The sequence below is a fragment of the Salvelinus fontinalis genome, chromosome 13, assembly GCF_029448725.1.
Source record: "Salvelinus fontinalis isolate EN_2023a chromosome 13, ASM2944872v1, whole genome shotgun sequence".
NCBI classification, from domain to species: domain Eukaryota; kingdom Metazoa; phylum Chordata; class Actinopteri; order Salmoniformes; family Salmonidae; genus Salvelinus; species Salvelinus fontinalis.
Window position 1 is genome coordinate 13,436,126 of NC_074677.1, and position 21,707 is coordinate 13,457,832.

General features: G+C 39.5%; 1 protein-coding gene across 3 annotated transcripts in view; it reads left to right on the forward strand.

The window, feature by feature from the left end:
* The first annotated feature begins 3,569 nt into the window (after positions 1-3,569).
* Positions 3,570-21,707, forward strand: part of LOC129868126 (glutamate receptor ionotropic, kainate 4-like) — a 101,916-nt gene continuing 83,778 nt past the window's right edge. For all 3 annotated transcript variants that reach the window (XM_055941786.1, XM_055941787.1, XM_055941788.1), the window contains exon 1: positions 3,570-4,210. The gene's annotated coding sequence lies outside the window, so the exon portion shown is untranslated. The remainder of the gene's footprint in view (positions 4,211-21,707) is intronic.

The window sequence follows — 21,707 nt, forward strand, 5'->3', positions numbered from 1 at the left end:
GCTCCCATCTGTAACTAATCTGCTAATATTTAGTGGATAATAGGTGAAATGTCTAACGTTTTCCTGAAAATCGGGACATGATTACCTAGGGAAATATAAGTAAGCATCTCTTGAAACCAGGACATGTTACTTTCCTTCTTCAGGATCGGTGTCTCTTTCACGGGACGGTTGAGCTAGCATAGGCTAATGCGATTAGCATGAGGTTGTAAGTAACAAGAAAACTTCCCAGGACATAGACATATCTGATATTGGCAGAAAGCTTAAATTATTGTTAATCTAATTGCACTGTCCAATTTACAGTGAAAGAATACCATGCTATTATTTGAAGAGAGTGCATAATTTTGAACATGAAAAGTTATTAATAAACATATTAGGCACATTTGGGCAGTCTTGACACAACATTTTTAACGGAAATGCAATGGTTCATAGGATCAGTCTAAAACTTTGCGCATACACTGCTGCCATCTAGTGGACAACATCTAAATTGCACCTGGGCTGGAATAATACATTATGGCCTTTCTCTTGCATTTCAAAGATGGTAGATTTTTTTTTACAAAAGAACGTTTTTTTTTTCTCTTTGTATTATCTTTTACCAGATCTATTCTGTTATATTCACCTACATTCCTTTCACATTTCCACAACGTTCAAAGTGTTTCCTTTCAAATGGTACCAAGAATATGCATATCCTTGCTTCAGGGCCTGAGCTAGAGTCAGTTAGATTTGGGTGTGTCGTTTTAGGTGAAAATTGAAAAAAGGGGGTATCCTTATTGTTAAGAGGGTTTACTTTCACTTTTTATTTCCTTCTTTACATGTTATGAGAATCTATTGTCTGAGGCTGCAGCAATATCCCTTGACTGTACCTGAAACGATACAAGATCACCGGTGAAGTGCAACCAGTGGAACGGAAGAAGAATTCCTCATTACCGGCATAATTTGTCATTGTTATCTATGTGGGACTGATACCAGTGTGGAAGAGCTGGTCACTTTTGAAGGACTTTGTGAATGATTACCTTGACAATAGGACGATTGAATATTATTGTCTTGCAGACAAGTGAAGGATGTTTGAAATTATTTTCCTTTCCTCCTAATACAGGATGTGGGTGGTGTTTCCATTTCTAACACAGAGATGCATCAGCAGGATGAGGGACACTGGGCGTCAATACGTTTCTAGCCCTCTCTCTACACTATGCCACAGTAGTCAATCAAAGTAGTTGTTAGGTTTGTATGTATGCACCATTCACATCAAGGGCAGATATTTCATTAAGGTCTATTCCTTTCAACCAGAGTGAAATGTTGGGGATATGGAGAGATATTAATTGGTATAATTGGGGTGAGAATGCTGAGTATCAACATGCGAGAGGACCTAGTTCTGCAGTACCTTCCTTAATTTGAAATTCCCAATGACACTAATCATCGACCACCTTACCTAGTTACTACACATGCCCATGTTGGGTGGTTATGTTTTAATAGGTTACTTTCTTGTACTTTCTTTAATAGGTTACAAAACTTGTGTCAACTGCACCAGGATGCGTTTGTCAAAGTAGGACAGAGTCAGTGTGATCAGACAACAGATCTATCTATCTGCCTGTGACAGTACTAAGGTTGCGAAATGTCTAATGTCTGTTGAATTGACTCTCAGTAATGGCGCTATGACTACTTTTTATGCCATTACCTTCGGTAATATCATCAATAATGGTATAATATCTCCTGGGACTTACTTTATCTGTGGATCCTACGCCTATTCCTGGTTACCAAAGTTGTGGCAAGGGTCGTGTTATTTGGGATATGTTGTACCCCATCCCATGTAAGACATTAATAAACGTGGGATTACAGAAACTGAGAGATTATTTGTGATTGCTTTTCCCTCTTATGGTATTTCTAAAATAGCATGGGAAGTTATTAATATGGCTAACTCTTTGGAAATCCTAGCAAATAGAACAACAGAGTCTTGAGTTAATTACGGCTGAGATGGTTGCCATTCGGACTGTGGCGATGCAAAATCGTTTGGCCCTTGATTATCTTCTGTCTTCACAAGGGGGTAGATGTGCTGTTATTGGTGCTGAATGCTGTACTTACATTCCTGATAATTCTGAAGAAATAACTCACCTAATCCAAAAATCAGGATTGAGGGTGCTAAATATCATGATTACAATCAAGATTATTTAGGCTCAATCATGTGGTTGTCTTCCACATTCGGTACATGGGGACATTTTTTGGTGAGCATGATACCTCCAATAGTGGGAGTTGTGGTTATTTTTCTCATCCTCATCCAGACCATCAAGCGTGCTATTGCCCGATGTTCGTCTGCTAAAATCCGACGGTCCAACTCATCCCAAACCATTTCAATTAGGTTGAGGTCAGGGGATTGCGGAGGCCAGGTGATCTGATGCAGCACTCCATCACTCTCCTTCTTGGTCAAATAGCCCTTACATAGCCTGGAGATGTGTTGAAAAACGAATTATAGTCTCACTAAGTGCAAACCAGATGGGGTGGCGTATCGCTGCAGAATGCTGTGGTAGCCATGCTGGTTAAGTGTGGCTTGAATTCTAAATAAATCATTGACAGTGTCACCAGCAAAGCACCCCCACACCTCCTCCTCCATGCTTCACGGTGGGAACCACATATGCAGAAATCATCCGTTCACCTACTCTGCGTCTCACAAAGACACGGATATTGGAACCAAAAATCTAAAATTTGGACTCATCAGATCAAAGGACAGATTTCCACCGGTCTAATGTCCATTACTTGTGTTTCTTGGTCCAAGCAAGTCTCTACTTCTTGGTGTCCTTTAGTAGTGGTTTCTTTACAGCAATTCGACCATGAAGGCCTGATTCATGCAGTCTCATCTGAAAAGTTGATGTTATGTGTCTGTTACTTGACTCTGTGAAGCATTTATTTGGGCTGAAATCTAAGGTGCAGTTAACTCTAATGAACTTATGTTCTACAGCAGAGGTAACTCTGGGTCTTCCTTTCCTGTGGCGCTGCTCATGAAAGGAAGATTCATCATGGCGCTTGAGGGTTTTTGCGACTGCACTTGAAGAAACTTTCAAAGTTCTTGACATTTTCTGGATTGACTGACTTCATGTCTTAAAGCAATGATGGACTGTCATTTCTCTTTGCTTATTTAAGCAGTTCTTGCCATAATATGGACTTGGTATTTTTCAAATAGGGCTATCTTCTGTATACCACCCTACCTTGTCACAACACAACTGACTGGCTCAAACGCATTAAGGAAAGAAATCCCACAAATTCACTTTTAACAAGACACACCTGTTAATTGAAATGCATTCCAGGTGACTACCTCATGAAGCTGGTTGAGAGAATACTAAGAGTGTGCAAAGCTTTCATCAAGGGTAAGGGTGGCTACTTTGAAGAATCTCAAATATAACATATATTTAGATTTGTTTCACTTTTTTGGTTACTACATGATTCCATATGTGTTATTTCATAGTTTTGATGTCTTCACTATTATTCTACAATGTAGAACATAGTAAAAATAAAGAAAAACCTTAAATGAGTAGGTGTGCCCACACTTTTGACTGGTACTCTCTTATCTTAGAAATATGTTAAATCAGTGTGGGTAATAATTTAGCAGACGCTCTTCACAGAACATTCAATAGGATAATACTACTCAGTAAAGTCATCTCAATTCCAATGAAATTTCTGAATAATAGGCTACTTAACAGTTAATTGTCTTTGCCTACTCATCAGGACATGCATATTTGACGGGCTGCGCCATGCATGGTTTTGACTAGATTCATTAGTAAGATGAAACAGACAACGGTATATGTCTTCAGTCGAAAGCTGAGTGGCTTCTCTGCGCGGCAGGAGCTTGAAACTGCTGGATATTTCTCCTTGGCATTCACTCTTCTTTATCCACGGCAACGAGAGGAAGAGCAGTAGCCTACCGTGAGCAAAACCCACAACACTGAGACCGGAATGGTTTGATTTTCATCGGCTCGATTCTATCTGCTGGACATGGCAGAATGATCAACAACCTCATCATGCTTTGATGCTCGCGTTCTCTCAGGAGACCCATAACTTCCAGACAGCAATAGACATGCACATGTTGTTGCACACAGACTGCCACGAAAATTTAAACATTTCCACTATTCAACAGCAGCAGGTGCAAGAAATCAAGACAAATAAATACCCAACCAAAAACTCAAGCCGTAAAACAAGCGGGAAACATCATCTCATGAATGGTCGGGTAAGCAGCCGCCGGTAAAGACAGTAATTTGTTCATGGATGCTTCTTTTTCAGTTTAAGTTTTTGTGATAAACCCCACATCTGAACTATTATTTTCGCATATGGAGTGGTTCCCGTATGGAAAAGAAACATACAAATCAAAATGTATCTTGTATGCACAAGTTGATAACGTGTGAAAGAAAAATCGAATAAGAATCTGTAGTGCATGATTTGACAATGAAGGTGAAAATAAATGTTTTAAATTAAATAAATGCTTTCCTTATAGGTTCCACATTACAAACCATGACAAAAATGAGAAAAATTGTAATATTTATATCGGCCCATGAACAAAAACAATCCGATATGAGTTTCCATGGTGAGATAACATATACATTTATTATAATGTTTACACGACTATTAACTATCTCATTGGCAACTTGTCACTTCAGAATATAAGCACTGCCAGGAAAGAACCCAGGGGGCATAAGTAGTGATAAAGGCGTATTTTTCATGACATCTTATACCAACGTTTTTGGTGCAGTCTGGACCAGCCTTGATTTCAACGTCCAAGGACATAACTTTTTGGTCCAGACCAATCATAGACTTCTATGTTTGGTTTAGATTTTGTCTGGTTTGGACCGGCCTTGAGTTCAATGTCCACAGACTTCCGGTTCGGCCTATATTTGGCCCAAACATAGAAGTCTATAATTGGTTCAGATTTGGTCTGGTTCAGACAAAATCTGAACCAATCTTAGACATCTATGTTTCACAAGTTTGGACAGCACTGTACAGTACAGTAGAGCACAGCAGAGTGCAGTACACAGTACAGTAAAGTATAGTACAATATAGTAAAGCACACTAGAGTAAAGTATAGTGCACTGTACCCTACTCTACTGAATAAAACTTGACCTTTCTGTACCATACTGTACTATGCTCTATTGTGCTCTACTGTAATGTTCAAACTTGTGAAACAGCCTAGACGTCTATGATTTGTTCAGATTTGGATCGCACCGAACAAATTTGTACTGGCTTGGGATCCAAGTGCATTCGAATAATAACCAGCATACTTTGCAAGTGTTTGTTTTTACATTTACATTTTGGTCATTCAGCAGACACTCTTATCCAGAGCAACTTAGAGTCAGTGCATACAACTAAGGTAGATAAACAAAAAATGTATTCTAGTTGAAGTGGTCTGTTGGTTTATTCTGTAATTCTGTAATAATTACTAAATATTACATGAATATTAAACATGAAATATCAAAACCAAATGTACACCCCTTTGTTAATATATATTGGCAATAATTCACTTAATGTTGAGGCATAAAATGTATCTTTTGTCAGGCTGGATGTTTGAAATATGAGTTTTTTGGAATACTTTGAACATCATCGCTGCCAGTTTTAAAGCTTTTGAAAAAGCTAACATAAGTGCATGTGACAGATTGGTACAGATGTCTTTTCACCTCTCATTCAGCCCCAAAAATGCACCAGATTTTAACATCTGGAAAATATCTATTTTAACCCCCGTAAAGGATGTCTTTTCAGTGTTTTTGTAAGACGTCAACGTCCATATAAGATGTTTTGTTGATGTCCATACAAGACGTCTTTTCGACTTCCGCTTAAGTCATATTTTTGACGTCTGTATAAGATGTCTTCTAACGTTTCATTCAGCACCTGAAATGCATGTGATGTCAATGTCATTTTGCTTACTAGGTGGTCTGTAACCCTTACCGAGAATGTTATTGTAGTTGAATTGGTCTGTTGATTTATTCTTTAGGTTTGACTACTTTGAACATCATTGCTGCAAGTTTTAAAGCTTTTGAAAAGGCTAACATAAGTGCACGTGACAGATGGGAACAATAATAACAAGACTCTTTTTGATATCAAGAGGCTTGAAAAAATATTATTGTGATATAATGCTTATTTAATTGAATGTATGTGCAGTTGAACTTTGGCCATAGAATTCATTTCCAAAAAATACGTTTTTTCAACTTCTGTAAATTATGTATTTTCAGCGTCTTGAAAATACGTATTTTTGTCGTCCGGAAAATACATATTTTCACCTTTCATTCAGCACCTAAATTCAACGTACTGAAAATACGTATTTTCAACGTCCGTAAAGGTAGTCTTTTCGAAGTCCTTATAAGATATTTTTTCACTATCCAGAAAATACATTTTCGAAACTTTCATTCAGCACCTGAAATGCACGTTTATTTTATATATTTTATTTAACCTTTGTTTAACTATGCAAGTCAGTTAAGAACAAATTCTTACGGCTTACACATGTCAATGTCTGGAAAAGACGTCTTAGACGTAATTTTGCTTACTGGGTGGTAGTTTGGGTATGTGTTGGCTTCTAATGGTCATCTTTTGTCTGTGTAATTGCACTGTTTTGCTGCACATTTTCTTCTGTTTCACTGAATGCAATTTTGATGTTCTATTATGACTAAATTTGTTTTCAGAATTTAACAAATAGGCCTATGTATTTTATTTCATTATCCTATACAATCCACCATGATTTACCCCAAAAATATTTTTTGCCCATTTATTTCCACCAATAATTAGTACAATTATTGCCACTGAATTTGACCCTGGAAATACAGTATGACAATTAGATTTTCCTGTGATGTTTTGAAGCAATTAACATAAATGTGTGCAGTCATTTTATTTAAATTTCTGTATCTAAATAAGCAGGTAAGGTAAACTCACCCCATTCCGTAAAAATGTGCGCAACCGCAACATTCAAACGAGGCTACAAAGAAAACTAATGGGACTGTAGCGACTGTGTTGACTTCAAAATCGGGGCTGTGAACTAGGTTTCTATTCAAGCGTTGATCAACATGGTAATGGCTCTATAGTATTGGAAAAAAGTTGAAAAAATGGACCCTCCGTTACATCGTGACGTGTCATGTCGTAACATACAGCACGCATAAAGCAACTATTTCTTTCTTACAATCTCTCTCCACCAGGTGTAGGACTTCTCTCATCGTTTAAAAACAAGAAATGGACAGTGACGGGGGTAAGGGGGGATACCTAGTCATTTTTTGCTTCATCATTGCATGCGATCATCATTCTCAAAGACGCTGTTTACTTCTAAGATCACTTTAGCACCGCCCTAAAAACCCGATTCATATTCGACACAAACCTTCAAATAGGTATGTAATGACACATTATATAAACTCTTTATAGTGTTCTAATTACATTTTAGAGGCGATAAGGTGATAAGTTGGACAGATCGAGTGAAAAAAAGCAATTTTCCCACACAACCTCTCTACTTCTCACGCATTAGTTTCGCTTCCCCACCCGCCATTTTTAAAAAGACCCGACGGGGCTCATTGCCTGCTTGAATTATGCAGAAACGGGCAGCGTTTAGGTCATGTAATTGATCATGTTGGAAAGGGGAGAAATTGTGCTTTACAATGGTATTGACATTACAGTTGATCTGGAAGTATTACGTTTTTGGGGCGCTAAAATAAGGGCAATTGTACGGACCAAGGCAATGTACGAGTTTACGTGAGTTTACGTTAGGCATATCAGTCCCAACTTAAACTTGGATTGGAACTATGCCTTGCCGCAGCAATAGATCTCTGCATGCAGGCAGCCTTCCTGCTCAAGCGTATACATTCCATACGGCCGTTGGGACAGAGCGCCTGGTAGGCTACACAACAACACAGCTGGAAGCGACAGTTTCTCGAAATTTGCACAAAAAATAATAATAATAATATTTGACTGCTAAGTGGTCGTCCATGTTCTCATGCATTCTTGATTTACTTTTGTAAGTAAAGTGGCGGTTTGTTGGGGAGAAGAACGTCAAGGAAAGTTTTGCTAGCTGGCTAATTTTAGCTAGCAAATGTTAGCTCTCTGGCTAATCCTCCATGGACATGGTAAGTTAAATTTCAATTTGTACCCACTGTAGCCAGTTAGCTATCTAATGTTTTGACATTTGATATGTTTAGTTACTAATGACAGTAAATGTGTGTGTGTGTGTGTGTGTGTGTGTGTGTGTGTGTGTGTGTGTGTGTGTGTGTGTGTGTGTGTGTGTGTGTGTGTGTGTGTGTGTGTGTGTGTGTGTGTGTGTGAGACAGAGAAATTATGATCACAATAACTTTAGAAAATATTGTCATATTTTCATACAAATAGTGTGTATGTGTTTGTGTGTGTGAGAGAGGGGGAGAGAGATGATCACAATAATTTATAGAAAAGGTTGTCATCATGTCAACATTGTCGTGAGTGAGTGAGTGAGTGAGTGAGTGAGTGCGCGCGAAAGAGGGTTGATGAATGCAAATAGGAAACATTGACTGTGTGTAACATTGTTAGCTAGCCTAATTCTTGAAACATGTACCTCCCAATAAGAATGTGAAGTTTTTCTTGATTCATCGGGGTTCCTTGCCTATCCCCCCTCAACACTCATTCTAACACCTTTCAACTACCCTTTTCAATTATTGATTCTCTTTATTGCAGTAATCTTCTAGCTTGGATGGCAGACAGAAGTTATCCAGCCGGCTGACTAAGAAATGTAAAAAGCTTTTGTTTTGTTGTCTCTCTCTCTCCATCTGTCTGCTTATTATTACATTCTCAGCAACAACCTGGGGAATATAGTTACAGTCGAGATGAAGGAACCAATTGGAAGCTGGGGATGGTTAGGTGACCATGATGGTATGAGGGCCAGATTGGGATTAACACCCCTACATTTACGATAAGTGCCATGGGATCTTTAGTGGCCACAGAGAGTCAGGACACCCGTTTAACGTCCCATCCAGCACCCTACAGAGCAATGTCCCCAATCACTGCCCTGGGGAATTGGGATATTTTTTAAGACCAGAGGAAAGATTGCCTCCTACTGGCCCTCCAACACCACTTCCATCAGCATCTGGTCCCCCATACAGGGACTGACTCGGACCAACCCTGCTTAGCTTCAAAAGTAAGCCAGCAGTGGGATGCAGGGTGGAATGCTGCTGGCCGTTGCTGAAGGGCAACATAGTCAATGTACTTGCTAGGCTAAGTCTAACTTTCTAAAGACAGGTCTTCTGTAGTAGCTAGGTTGACTTAAAGGTGAATCGTGATTTGTCTCTGTCTTTACAGTTCCTTAAACATGTCAATGACCTGATGCAGTGCTTGTCCACCCACCTATTCTCCCACATCCCAGGGAAAGGATAGAGCAGAACCAGTCCTTCTTAAATCCATAGTCATTGACAGTAAGTTGTGTGAAAAATGTTATTTTCTCTTTGATAATGTGTATTGATTCCTACTAAACAGCTTGGTTAGAGCTAGGTTTGTACTATGCTGATGATCATTAAAGTTTTTTCTCTGCATCATGTCTCACTGAGACTGTATTCCCCAAAATACATGCTATTCCGCTCCCCATGATTGCTTGATCTTAGTGTAAGTAGATCCAATTGAAATAGCACCACTTCTAATAATATACGTTTGTAAAGCAAATAACATCCTATTTTAACTCACCTTTTTAGACCTTCCTTGGTGAGTCATGTAAAGTTTCTCCCCTTTCTCTCTTGCTCATTCTCCCTGTCGCGCACTCAAACGTTGCAGAGAAGAGGAATAGATTTGCGAATTACACCCATTTCAAACTAGCAATGTTTGCTGCAGGAATGATATGACAGACACACAACTTCTGAAAAATAGAATATTTTATTGTCTCTATTTGTCTCTTTACATATACTTACATTTTTGTATTTACCTTTCTTTTTTTAAGACTGCCAAGCTGTCCTGGATTGGGGGAACTGTCCGGGATAATGTCCTCGGGACTGTAGAGTCGTGTGTTTATAAAAAGTTGTTGTAATATTGAAACATGTATTAGGATTAAGCAACACTCTACCCTATTTAGCGACAATTTAAACAATGTAATGATCCAACTACTGTTTAATTTTAAAATGTTTCAGATTGATGTCCAATGAATTAATGTCCCACTTCAATATGAAGGGACAGAGGAGCAAACATGCCTTTGCTACCACTCGTGTGTGCTCCATTGTAATTGGTAAATAAATGTGAGCAGTTGAGACATTTGACATTGACAATGCGACATTTTAAATATATTTTACTGTTCGTTACTGTTCTGTCATGTCCTGCATGCCCACATTATGCCAATCTGTAATGTATTCTCTTTTTATGCTTACAGTAAGTGTCATGAAAAGCCAGAGAACTTGGGAGGTTGATGTGTGCGGGCTGTCGATAAAGTCCTAAAATGTGCACCTGACCGCTGTGGTGGAGGAGGACCTAAAGTATGTATATGAGCAAGTTGCTCTTCTTTGAAGACATTTCTAAGCTATAACTGCCACAATCTTCAACTTGTACCGTGGAAATACTTTTAAAAGTTTTAGCCAGCTGAATCCACAATGTTTCTTCAGGAAGGTCCTTTTCTAGTTAAAAAAACTCCAAATCGCTAAAGTTGTAATGCGCTGATTCTCATCACTGCAGATCTGACCCATCACACCACTCTTCAAAAGGGCCACTGCGCTCCAGATCGCCTTCTTTGCTCAGAGGTCCTTGATGAGGATCTACCTCACCACACCACTCTTAATAATCATCAATAATAAAAAGCAATAGGCCTTCATAGACTCTGCCCCAGTCTTTATATGCATGTAATGTCTGTGGGTAAATTATGAAAGAATTACTGTATGCAGATGTGCATAGAATTGTTTGATTTATTTTAAATGTAAGAATGTTTTGCAGATTGAAACTAATTGTTGACTATGGAAACAAATAGAAATGTAATGAACAATGTTTTCAATATCCAACTTTATCCCCTGCAATACTTTTTACAGTAGGTAATAAGCTGTAGTCAGGGGGTCATTACCAGGTTATGATGAAGTCTTAACTATGACCAGTACATTATACCGGTAGCAAATAATGTAATGGTCAGAATGATCACCAGCTGGTCGTATGGTGGTCAGAAAAATACATAGTATTCTGGTCATAAAACATATGTTTGCGACCAGAATAAGAGTTCTTTAAAAGACGTCTTTCAACCAGGTTTTTCCCACTGTGGAGGAATCACGCATTTCAGTGTCCATTATCCAATGAGTTTTTGATTGACAGTGCAGTTTACTTTGGGACAAGTTTAATGTAAATAAGCCTTAATGACAAATTAGGATTGCTGACATGCTGAAAAATCTAATTGTCTAGAAGAGCAATGGTCAGAAATAAAAACAATGCTCTGGAGCACTTAGGGGACTAGTCTATTGTACTAGGCAAACTTAATCAAGGACAGCAATGTGTGAAAGAAAACTACAATAATAGTAATTGTTGTATTCATTTATTGCAGGCAAGTGTAATTACTACAGAAGGTTTGACTAGACTCCCTAAAAAAAAACATCTTGCTATTTTGGACACCTACAATGAATTTAAGGAACTTCAAAGTTTAAGTTTAATCTCTGCAGTCCTCTAGTGATGAAGCACAAAAAGGATGCCACACTGTGCAAGCAAACAGTATTGACAGTTGTTTTACAGTTTTAGTCTGGTAAAGGATACATTTATACAGACTAGCTCCCATGTAATCATATGAATTATGATCTAAAATGCAAAAATGGTCCTAGATAAACACTCCTATGAGGCACTTTATGAATACAGGCCCTGACTCATTTAGGTTGCAACTGTAGTACAAGCCAGTTTTGCACACCCCTGTACTTACTTTTTAAGATCGTTTGCCATTGGTACTGTCACTCTGCTCCCACCTCAGTAATGGAGCAGTTGAGCTTGAGGCTGGTTGTCACTCTTCACACATCAACATTGTAAACATTGGAGGACTGACTTTTATAGAGACATCCCTTAACTCGTTATTTTCTAGTAAAATAAACTTGACGTCAAGTGTAGCAGGATATCAGTGATCAACTTCAATGAACAGCGCCTCCTCACCCAAACACACAATTTCCTGGAAAGGTTTTTGACCTCTGAGAAAAGACTGCTTTATTATTTCTGTCCTTATTTGCCACAGGTCATATTTCAGAGAATATTTAAGCAGCTCCCCAAAATGTCCCTTGTCCAATAAATCACCTCTCTCCTTGTTACTCCAGACTACAGTCTTTTCAAGAACTCTCTATTCTGCATTCTCTATATGTGTGGACTCGATTAAAGCCAAGCATCTTTCCTCAGTCAGCAACATGGCAATGGTAGCTAATGTATTTCCCAGCTGTTATAGTGATAATCTGTTATAATTGTTTTTGGTAACGAGCCATGGATATTTACACTGTTGGACACATTTTGTTCAGTCTTAATCACTAGGAATGACTTAAAGTCACCAGACTAGAATGACAAAGTATAGATATATGGTAGATGAGTGCAGCACGTCAGCATAGTTCAGAAAGGAAACACCACGTAGAATTATGTTTAATCATTTATTAAATAATCAATAATTCAAGGTTTGAAAACACTCTGCTTCTTCAGGGTAGCTCACTGCCCAAGCAAAGCGACAATATATAAAATGACCTACAAGCAGTGAGCGCGGTAAACTTTACCAATCCATCAGCAGAAAAACAGAACCTAACAGGTGGAGGCTGGGAGCAAAATAAGCAAACGCATACTAGCAGTAGCAGCAAGCGGCAGCAGGATATGTGAGCAGAACCGGTCAGCTTAATAGTGTTAGGTTCTTATTTTTCAGAGTAAATAACTCACAGACACTAGAGAAGCTTTAACCATTCCCAAAGTTTCTGTACAGCTGGAATCAGACAGCAAAACATTTCAGACATTACAGTTTATATGCATCCAACTTAAGACACTCCTCCTCCTTACAGTTAATGGCTCCACAGGAAAGAAGGTAACCAGATACCGACCCTGATTACTCCCTTAAGGGGAACTGACCTCACCCCTCCTAATCCACAGATATCCATCTGTCTTCCCTATATCAACACATCGCTCTCCTCCATCAAACACATTCCAAAGCCTTCTGACTTTTTACAAACTCTTTCTTTTCAAGGCTTTGTCTCTATCATTTATTTAATATCTCAATGTTCAAAGTTTAGCCGATTCCAACAATAGCTAGGAATGACTTAAAAGGTACCAGACTCAAATGACAAAGTGTAAATATACTGTAGATGATGTCAGAATAATCTTTCAACAGTCATTAATATGATGATGCTGGAGATCATAGGGAATGCTAGAAGCCTGGCATAGAAGGCACGTGGAGCACATTTTGAAAACTCTTCTCTGTATTCAACTTTTACTAAAATGGATTTTGAGAAGAGCTCCGAACGATAACAAACAAAATGTTTGGTGCAACAGCTGCAAGTGGGGATATAATCATTACAAGGAGAGGTCGACCGATTATGATTTATCAACGCCGATACCGATTATTGGAGGACCGAATAAAGCCGTTACCGATTAATCGTACGATTTTTGTAATTTATTTGTAATAATGACAATTACAACAATACTGAATGAACACTTATTTTAACTTAATATAATACATCAATGAAATCAATTTAGCATCAAATAAATAATGAAACATGTTCAATTTGGTTTAAATAATGCGCTTTTGTTAAATCATACCTCGTTTGACGAAGTTGGCTGTCCTTAGTTCGCAACAAGTTTGCAAGGATGCCCAAACTGCTGCATATACCCTGACTCTGTTGCAAGAGAAGTGACACAATTTTCCTACTTAAAAGAAATTCATGATAGCAGGCAATATTAACTAAATATGCAGGTTTAAAAATATATACTTGTGTATTGATTTTAAGAAAGGCATTGATGTTTATGGTTAGGTACACGTTGGAGCAACGACAGTCCTGTTTCGCGAATGCGCACCGCATCGATTATATGCAACGCAGGACACGCTAGATAAGCTAGTAATATACTCAACCATAGGTAGTTAACTAGTGATTATGATTGATTGTTTTTTATAAGATAAGTTTAATGCTAGCTAGCAACTTACCTTGGCTTCTTACTGCATTCGCATAACAGGCAGGCTCCTCGTGGAGTGCAATGTAAAGCAGGTGGTTAGAGCGTTGGACTAGTTAACCGTAAGGTTGCAAGATTGAATCCCCGAGCTGACAAGGAAAAACTCTGTCGTTCTTCCCCTGAACAAGGCAGTTAACCCACCGTTCCTAGGCCGTCATTGAAAATAAGAATGTGTTCTTAACTGACTTGCCTAGTTAAATAAAGCTGTAAAAAAAAAAAAAAAATGTCGGTGTCCAAAAATACCGATTTCCGATTGTTATAAAACTTAAAATCGGCCATAATTAATTGGCCATTCCGATTAATCGATCGACCTTTAATTACAAGACCTAACATTACCACACCGTCTTAACTGTAAGTTTGTCTTGGCATATATGCTGTATAATAATTTGTTGGATCCTTACATTTGTTGCTGTTTTTTTGCGTACCCAACTACCCCTGAGAGACCCTCGGAGAGTGGGGTCACGGCCAGCCATTATCAACTACCCCTGAGAGACCCTCGGAGAGTGGGGTCACGGCCAGCCATTATCAACGCCAACCCTGAATTTGGGTCAGTGGCGACCCATCATTCAGGGCAGAGCCCCGCCTGTTTTGAGACCCACATATTTTGCAACAAAAAATATCTATACGTTTTTTTGGGGGGGGGTGGATTGCATGTTATTTTGGCATTAATACGTGTCACACATACAGTTGCATACAATGTAAAAAATATATACACTACCGTTAAAAAGTTTGGGGTCACTTAGAAATGTCCTTGTTTTTTAAAGAAAAGACAATTTTTTGTCCATTAAATAACATCAAATTGATCAGAAATGCATTGTAGACATTGTTGATGTTGTAAATGACTATTATAGCTGGAAACGGCTGATTTTTAATGGAATATCTACATAGGCGTACAGAGGCCCATTATCAGCAACCATCACTCCTGCGTTCCAATGGCACATTGTGTTAGCTAATCCAAGTTTATGATTTTAAAAGGCTAATTGATCATTAGAAAACCCTTTTGCAATTATGTTAGCACAGCTGAAAACTGTTGTGCTGATTAAAGAAGCAGTAAAACTGGTTTTCTTTAGACTATTTGAGTATCTGGAGCATTTGTGGGTTCGATTACAGGCTCATTACGCCTATGCAGATATTCCATACAAAATTTGCCGTTTCCAGCTCCAATAGTCATTTACAACATTAACAATGTCTACACTGTATTTCTGATCAATTTTATGTTATTTTAAATGGACAAAAAATTTGCTTTTCTTTCGAAAACAAGGACATTTCTAAGTGACCCCAAACTTTTGATCGGTAGTGTATATAATTGAGTTAATAAAGCCGCATACAAACATGGTCTCTTTTTTGTTTTCTTGAGTAAGGCAGCTCCAAAATGCAGGTGTTTCAGCCTAGCTCAGTACTTTCTGTGGTGGTGTTGCGGGCCACCAGAAAATAGGACCATTGCACCGTGATTGGCTCAGTATTCTGTCACTCATGGGGACCTTGCACAATCGCCTAGCTTCAGTCCTTTAGTAATGGTAGATCCACAATTTCAGCCCTTTGGGTCCTACCATAGAGTTATATTACAAGTGCCCTTCCAAGAAGGCTCAAGGTCATTGGCCACAGAAATGACATCAAATCACGTTATATGTACAGTAGCTTTGATCTTACTTTCACAATCTTAGCTAGCAGTCATCATCGTGAATCAAGTCTACAGGCAAATCCTTTTTAATCCTTGTCATATGAAGAGAAATAATGAAGAGAAAATATGATAAAACATATCGGTGCTCATCGGCCATTTGATATAAACATTACACAACAAGTTGTAAATCGCAAATTCAACAATGAGTTGTTTGGCGGGAATCGGTGACCGTGGCTAACCGCAAGCATTGCAACTGGGAAGTCAGACTGGGAAAATAGGTTTTGAATGGTCATCCAAATCGGAATTGTAAATATTTTTCTTTGATGACAAAATTTGCCAACGAAGGACCGTCGCGCACAACAAGGGGAGTCCAAAAATGTCTTATATGTTACTGCATAAATGATGTAATATACCAGGGAGATATGGTCAGCTATATCAGCTATGTTTTTAAAAAAGGTAGTAAATGAGGCTGAATTAACTGTTTCGCTGCCAGACATGGCTCCGCTGATAGCCAGATGTGGTGGTGGTAAGGATTCACTCCATGGTGCTGAAAAGAAAGCTCTGCTGTTGGGACAGCTTTATGTAGGCCCCAAACGTTTGTGGGCACCGCTTGTCGCAGAGTTTTCCCCACCAAGATTTACATGCTAAAATCGCCACTGATTAGGGATAAGTGCCTCACTCAAGATGGGACGATATTAATTAATGTCTCTGAAAATCAAAAGTTCTAGGTTGAAAAAAAACATAGTTCTCATGGAGAAGAGTCTACCTGAGGAAATCCAACAGAGGTGATCTTTGGTGGGTCTCATGTATAATTGATATTGATATTTAATGATATTTAAATTTAAAAAGGCTCTTCAGATTAGGACATTTTCTTTATTCAATCATTTAAATAATTATCTGACGAGTGTCTTTGAAAAGACACACCTCTATATTTTGGGAAGAAAGAATTTCATGTGCCTTGAAAGCTGTTATTCATTCTGTGTGAAGAAAGATTCAAACAACAAAAACCTAGGTGGCAGCTGTCTATCATTTTTGTAGGCTAATGTTTGCGTTGGGAGAACTGTAGGATATAATAGATATCCTTCATCCCCATTGTGAATGAAAACCTAGTGTTTCTAACACGAGGCAGGATATTAAACCAGTTTGATAGAGATATTAGAATATATTTAGTACCTTTAATTACCTCGTGTCCAACCTGCCACCTGCTTTGCCATAATGCCTTTGATGTTTGAGGAGCTGGTTATTCATGTTATGCAAAGTAGTATATTATTTTAAAAGAGATTATTTTTACTTTTAGGTAATGAGAGGGTTATAAGACATTGTCAGTCATGCAGCTTGTGAGTACAGTACTCTAAGGGTGATCTAAACCCATCCTTCAACCATGTGACTGACTTACTGTCTGGTAGGGAAGATGTGTCCACCTGAACTGATGAACGCGTTTGAAGTTACCTGAACCAAGGAAGCTGCAGCACTGTACTGAGGCTGAGATCAAAGCAGTGTCTCAAGGACTAGCATGGTCTGATGGCTAAGGGATATGACAGGTATGAATATAGAGAACCTAAAAATGGAGAGCCTTACTTGCGTAACTGTGGAGTGAAGGCCTCGAGAATTGCAAATTTGGTCACGTTGGAAATATGTAACATCTAGAACTCAAATGCACCTTAGGCCTAGACCAAAGAAATTGTTCATAATTGTATTGTTAAAATGATTTGATATGAAATCTGTACATTATATTTAGAGTGCACCACCGTAGCTAATATCATGTAATTGTATATTGTATTATGATTTTTTCCTCTAAAATACTTTGGTCTATTGTGCTTTCATACATTTTTTAAAGATTCAGTTAGACTACAAAGCATCAAGCACGTCGGAAAAATCACGTTGTTATCTTATAAGTAAGGCACATAGACATATTGAATTGGAAAATATTGTGCTACCGAGTTCAACGAATGAGCTAAAAAGCACCGTTTTTTTCTGAGGAGATGTTTTTTCTGAGATGCTGTGGAAAGGAAACCACAATTAATTCACGCACACTATTCTATTTTTTTTTTAAGTTGCCATTTTGAATAGCCTACATCTCAGGATAGTGTGTTAAAGAAACATTACTATACTTGCTGACTTTCTGGGCACCGTCATTAGTTGTCTTTCATTATCTTTCGAATACTAATGCATACTAGAATAACCCTGTATATCAAGCTCGTTCCACATTCTTGGCCATATTGTGTCTAAAATGAAAAGACCGGTTACTCACTATTGCACAAACCATTGATTATTCATGCCAATAAATCTATTGAATGTTTATCCATAGGTTCTTTATTGTTAGGCTGCAAGCTAGAAGCTTTATAATGACTGTGATAATATGCCTGCCTTCCTGGGACTTTAATATTAAATCGTCTTGGCCTGCCAATGCCCTGAAGATTTGAGTCGATGACGTGGGCTGACTGTTCCTCATTTCAGTCACGTTTTCAGCTGCCAAAGAGAGTAGAGTACTATTGCCATTCTGTTCCCCAGTCTAACACCTTCCCTCTGCAGTTTCTGTGTTTTGGCTTATGCTGACACCACGTTTCCTGAGGCACTTTCATGACTGTAGAATTTAAATCAATACATGTAAATCAATAAACATCTTGAAATGGAGCCTTGTAAATAATCATCCCTTTCCTAAACAATTTCACTTCTCTTTGTATAAAATGTCACAATGCATGTCATTCCAGGTGCAATATTTGCTGTGTTCAAATGGCTCATATTGTAGTTTACCTGTGTGTTACCTGATAACAGTTTAGAAAGGGTCATGCATTGTGGGTATTATGATAATGTCTTGTAACAGTCTTATTTAAAACTTGGAAATCTGTCAGCGAACTTTGATGAATCGGAGATTCTGGTGGAAAAATCTAAAATGATGTGCACAGCGTGAACGATTCTTTAGAACAGTGGTTCCCAAACTTTATAGAGTTCCGTACCCCATCAAACATTCAACCTCCAGCTGCATACCCCCTCTAGCACCAGGGTCAGCACACTCTCAAATGTTGTTTTTTGCCATCATTGTAAGCCTGTCACACAAACACACACATTTATTAAACATAACGATGAGTGTGTCACAAACCGGCTCGTGGGAAGTCACAAAGAGCTCTTATAGAACCATGGCACAAATTATAATAATCAATAATTTTGCTCTTTATTTAACCATCTTAAATATAAAACTTTATTTATTCATCGAAAATTGTGAATAACTCACAACAGGTTAATGAGAAGGGTGTGCTTGAAAGGATGCACAGAACTCTGCAATGTTGAGCTGTATTCCAAGATGGCGTAGCAGTTGGATGTCTATTTGTCTTGTCCCGTCAGTCCCGTCCCATGTATATATCGTTTTTTTCGTATATATTTCGTATATATTTTTTATCTCAATTTCCATCTACGGACTGAACATACTCTCCTGCAACCCGCCTCACCCAATGTGGTACGGATCTGCTATTTTTAATACTTTAGAACCGGAACTCCCATCAGAAGCTAGCCAGCTAACTAACTACTAGCTAGTAGTCAGTTAGCCACTGCTAGAGGTCATCACCGTTAACTCAGACATCAGCCAGCCTCAGCCCGGTCAATTCCTTCCAGTCTGCACAGCGCAATATCAACCCAGAGCATATCGGACTGCTTTTTCTCTACCACATCTCCGGATTCCTACCGCAAGCTCTGAACCTTTACACTGGCTCATCGCAGCTAGCTAGCTGCTACCTGAGTGGCTATTCCTGGCTAACTGGCAAGCACCAGTTAGCCTGGAGCTAGGCCCATCTCCCGGCTAGCCGAATTGGTCCTTCAGCCAATTCTTGGGCTACAATACCTATTTTGCCAATTGGCCAGGACCCTTTTACCGCCAACACGGAGCACCGCCGATCCATCATGACTGGTCTACCGACGTAACAGTCCGAGGGGGTCTCAACAGGCTATTCTGTTACGATGTCGCCAAAGAACCATCTACTAGCGCCGGCCTGCTAGCTTTTCTGAACGCTGTGTCGCCTGCTCACCTATTGTAATGGTGACTACCGAATGGCACCCTGACTCAGCTATTGCTGCTCTTTTGACCCTATGATCACTCGGCTACACAGCTGATGCCCCCTGGACTGTTTCATAACACGGTACCTAATTTTGTTTACCTGTCGGCCTCAGCTTCAAACTCAGGTCCTGTATGTACCTAACAAACCCGCTCTGCCCATTCATCGCCATTTACCCGTTGTTGTCTTAGCTCTCCTGATCAACACCTATGTTTGCTTTATGCCTCTCTCTAATGTCAATATGCCTTGTGTACTGCTGTCTTGGCTAGTTCTTACTGTTTTATTTCACTATAGAGCCCTCAGTCCCACTCAAAATGCCTTAGATAGCTCTTTTGTCCCACCCCACACACATGCGAAGACGTCACCTGGCTTAACTGGTGCCTCCAGAGATGAAACCTCTCTCATCGTCGCTCAACGCCTAGGTTTACCTCCACTGTACTCACATCCTACCATACCTTTGTCTGTACATTATGCCCTGAATCTATTCTACCACGCCCAGAAATCTGCTCCTTTTATTCTCTGTCCCCAACGCACTAGACAACCAGTTCTTAAAGCCTTTAGCCGTACCCTTACCCTACTCCTCCTCTGTTCCTCTGGTGATGTAGAGGTTAACCCAGGCCCTGTAGCCCCCAGTTCCACTCCTATTCCCCGGGCGCTATCTTTTGTTGACTTCTGTAACCATAAAAGCCTTGGTGTCATGCATGTTAACATCAGAAGCCTCCTCCCTAAATTTGTTTTATTCACTGCTTTAGCACACTCCGCCAACCCTGATGTCCTAGCCGTGTCTGAATCCTGGCTTAGGAAGGCCACCAAAAATTCTGAAATTTCCATCCCCAACTACAACATTTTCCGCCAAGATAGAACTGCCGAAGGGGGTGGAGTTGCAATCTACTGCAGAGATAGCCTGCAGAGTTCTGTCATGCTATCCATGTCTGTGCCCAAACAGTTCAAGCTACTACTTTTAAAAATCCACCTTTCCAGAAACAAGTCTCTCACCGTTGCTACTTGTTATAGCCCCCCCTCAGCCCCCAGCTGTGCCCTGGACACCATATGTTAATTAATTACCCCCCATTTATCTTCAGTGTTTGTACTGTTAGGTGACCTGAACTGGGATATGCTTAACACCCCGGCCGTCCTACAATCTAAGCTAGATGCCCTCAATCTCACACAAATTATCAAGGTACCTACCAGGTACAACCCCAAATCCGTAAACACGGGCACCCACATAGATATCATCCTGACCAACCTGCTCTCTAAATACACCTCTGCTGTCTTCAACCAGGATCTCAGCGATTACTGCCTCATTGCCTGCGTCCGTAATGGCTCTGCGGTCAAACGACCACCCCTCATTACTGTCAAACGCTCCCTAAAACGCTTCAGTGAGCAGGCCTTTCTAATCGACCTAGCCCGGGTATCCTGGAAGGATATTGACCTCATTCCGGCAGTAGAGGATGCCTGGTTATTCTTTAATAGTGCTTTCCTCACCATCTTAAATAAGCATACCCCATTCAAAACATTTAGAACTATGAACAGATATAGCCCTTGGTTCACCCCAGACTTGACTGTCCCTGACCAGCACAAAAACATCCTGTGGCGTTCTGCATTTGCATCGAATAGCCCCTGCTATATGCAACTTTTCAGGGAAGTTAGGAACCAATATACACAGGCAGTTAGAAAAGCAAAGGCTAGCTTTTTCAAACAGAAATTTGCATCCTGTAGCACAAACTCCAAACAGTTTTGGGACACTGTAAAGTCCATGGAGAAGAAGAGCACCCAGCTGCCCACTGCACTGAGGCTAGGAAACACTGTCACCACCGATAAATCTACGATAATCGATAGTTTCAATAAGCATTTTTCTATGGCTGGCCATGCTTTCCACCTGGCTACCCCTACCCTGGTCAACAGCTCTGCACCCCCCCCACAGCAACTTGCCCAAGCCTCCCCCATTT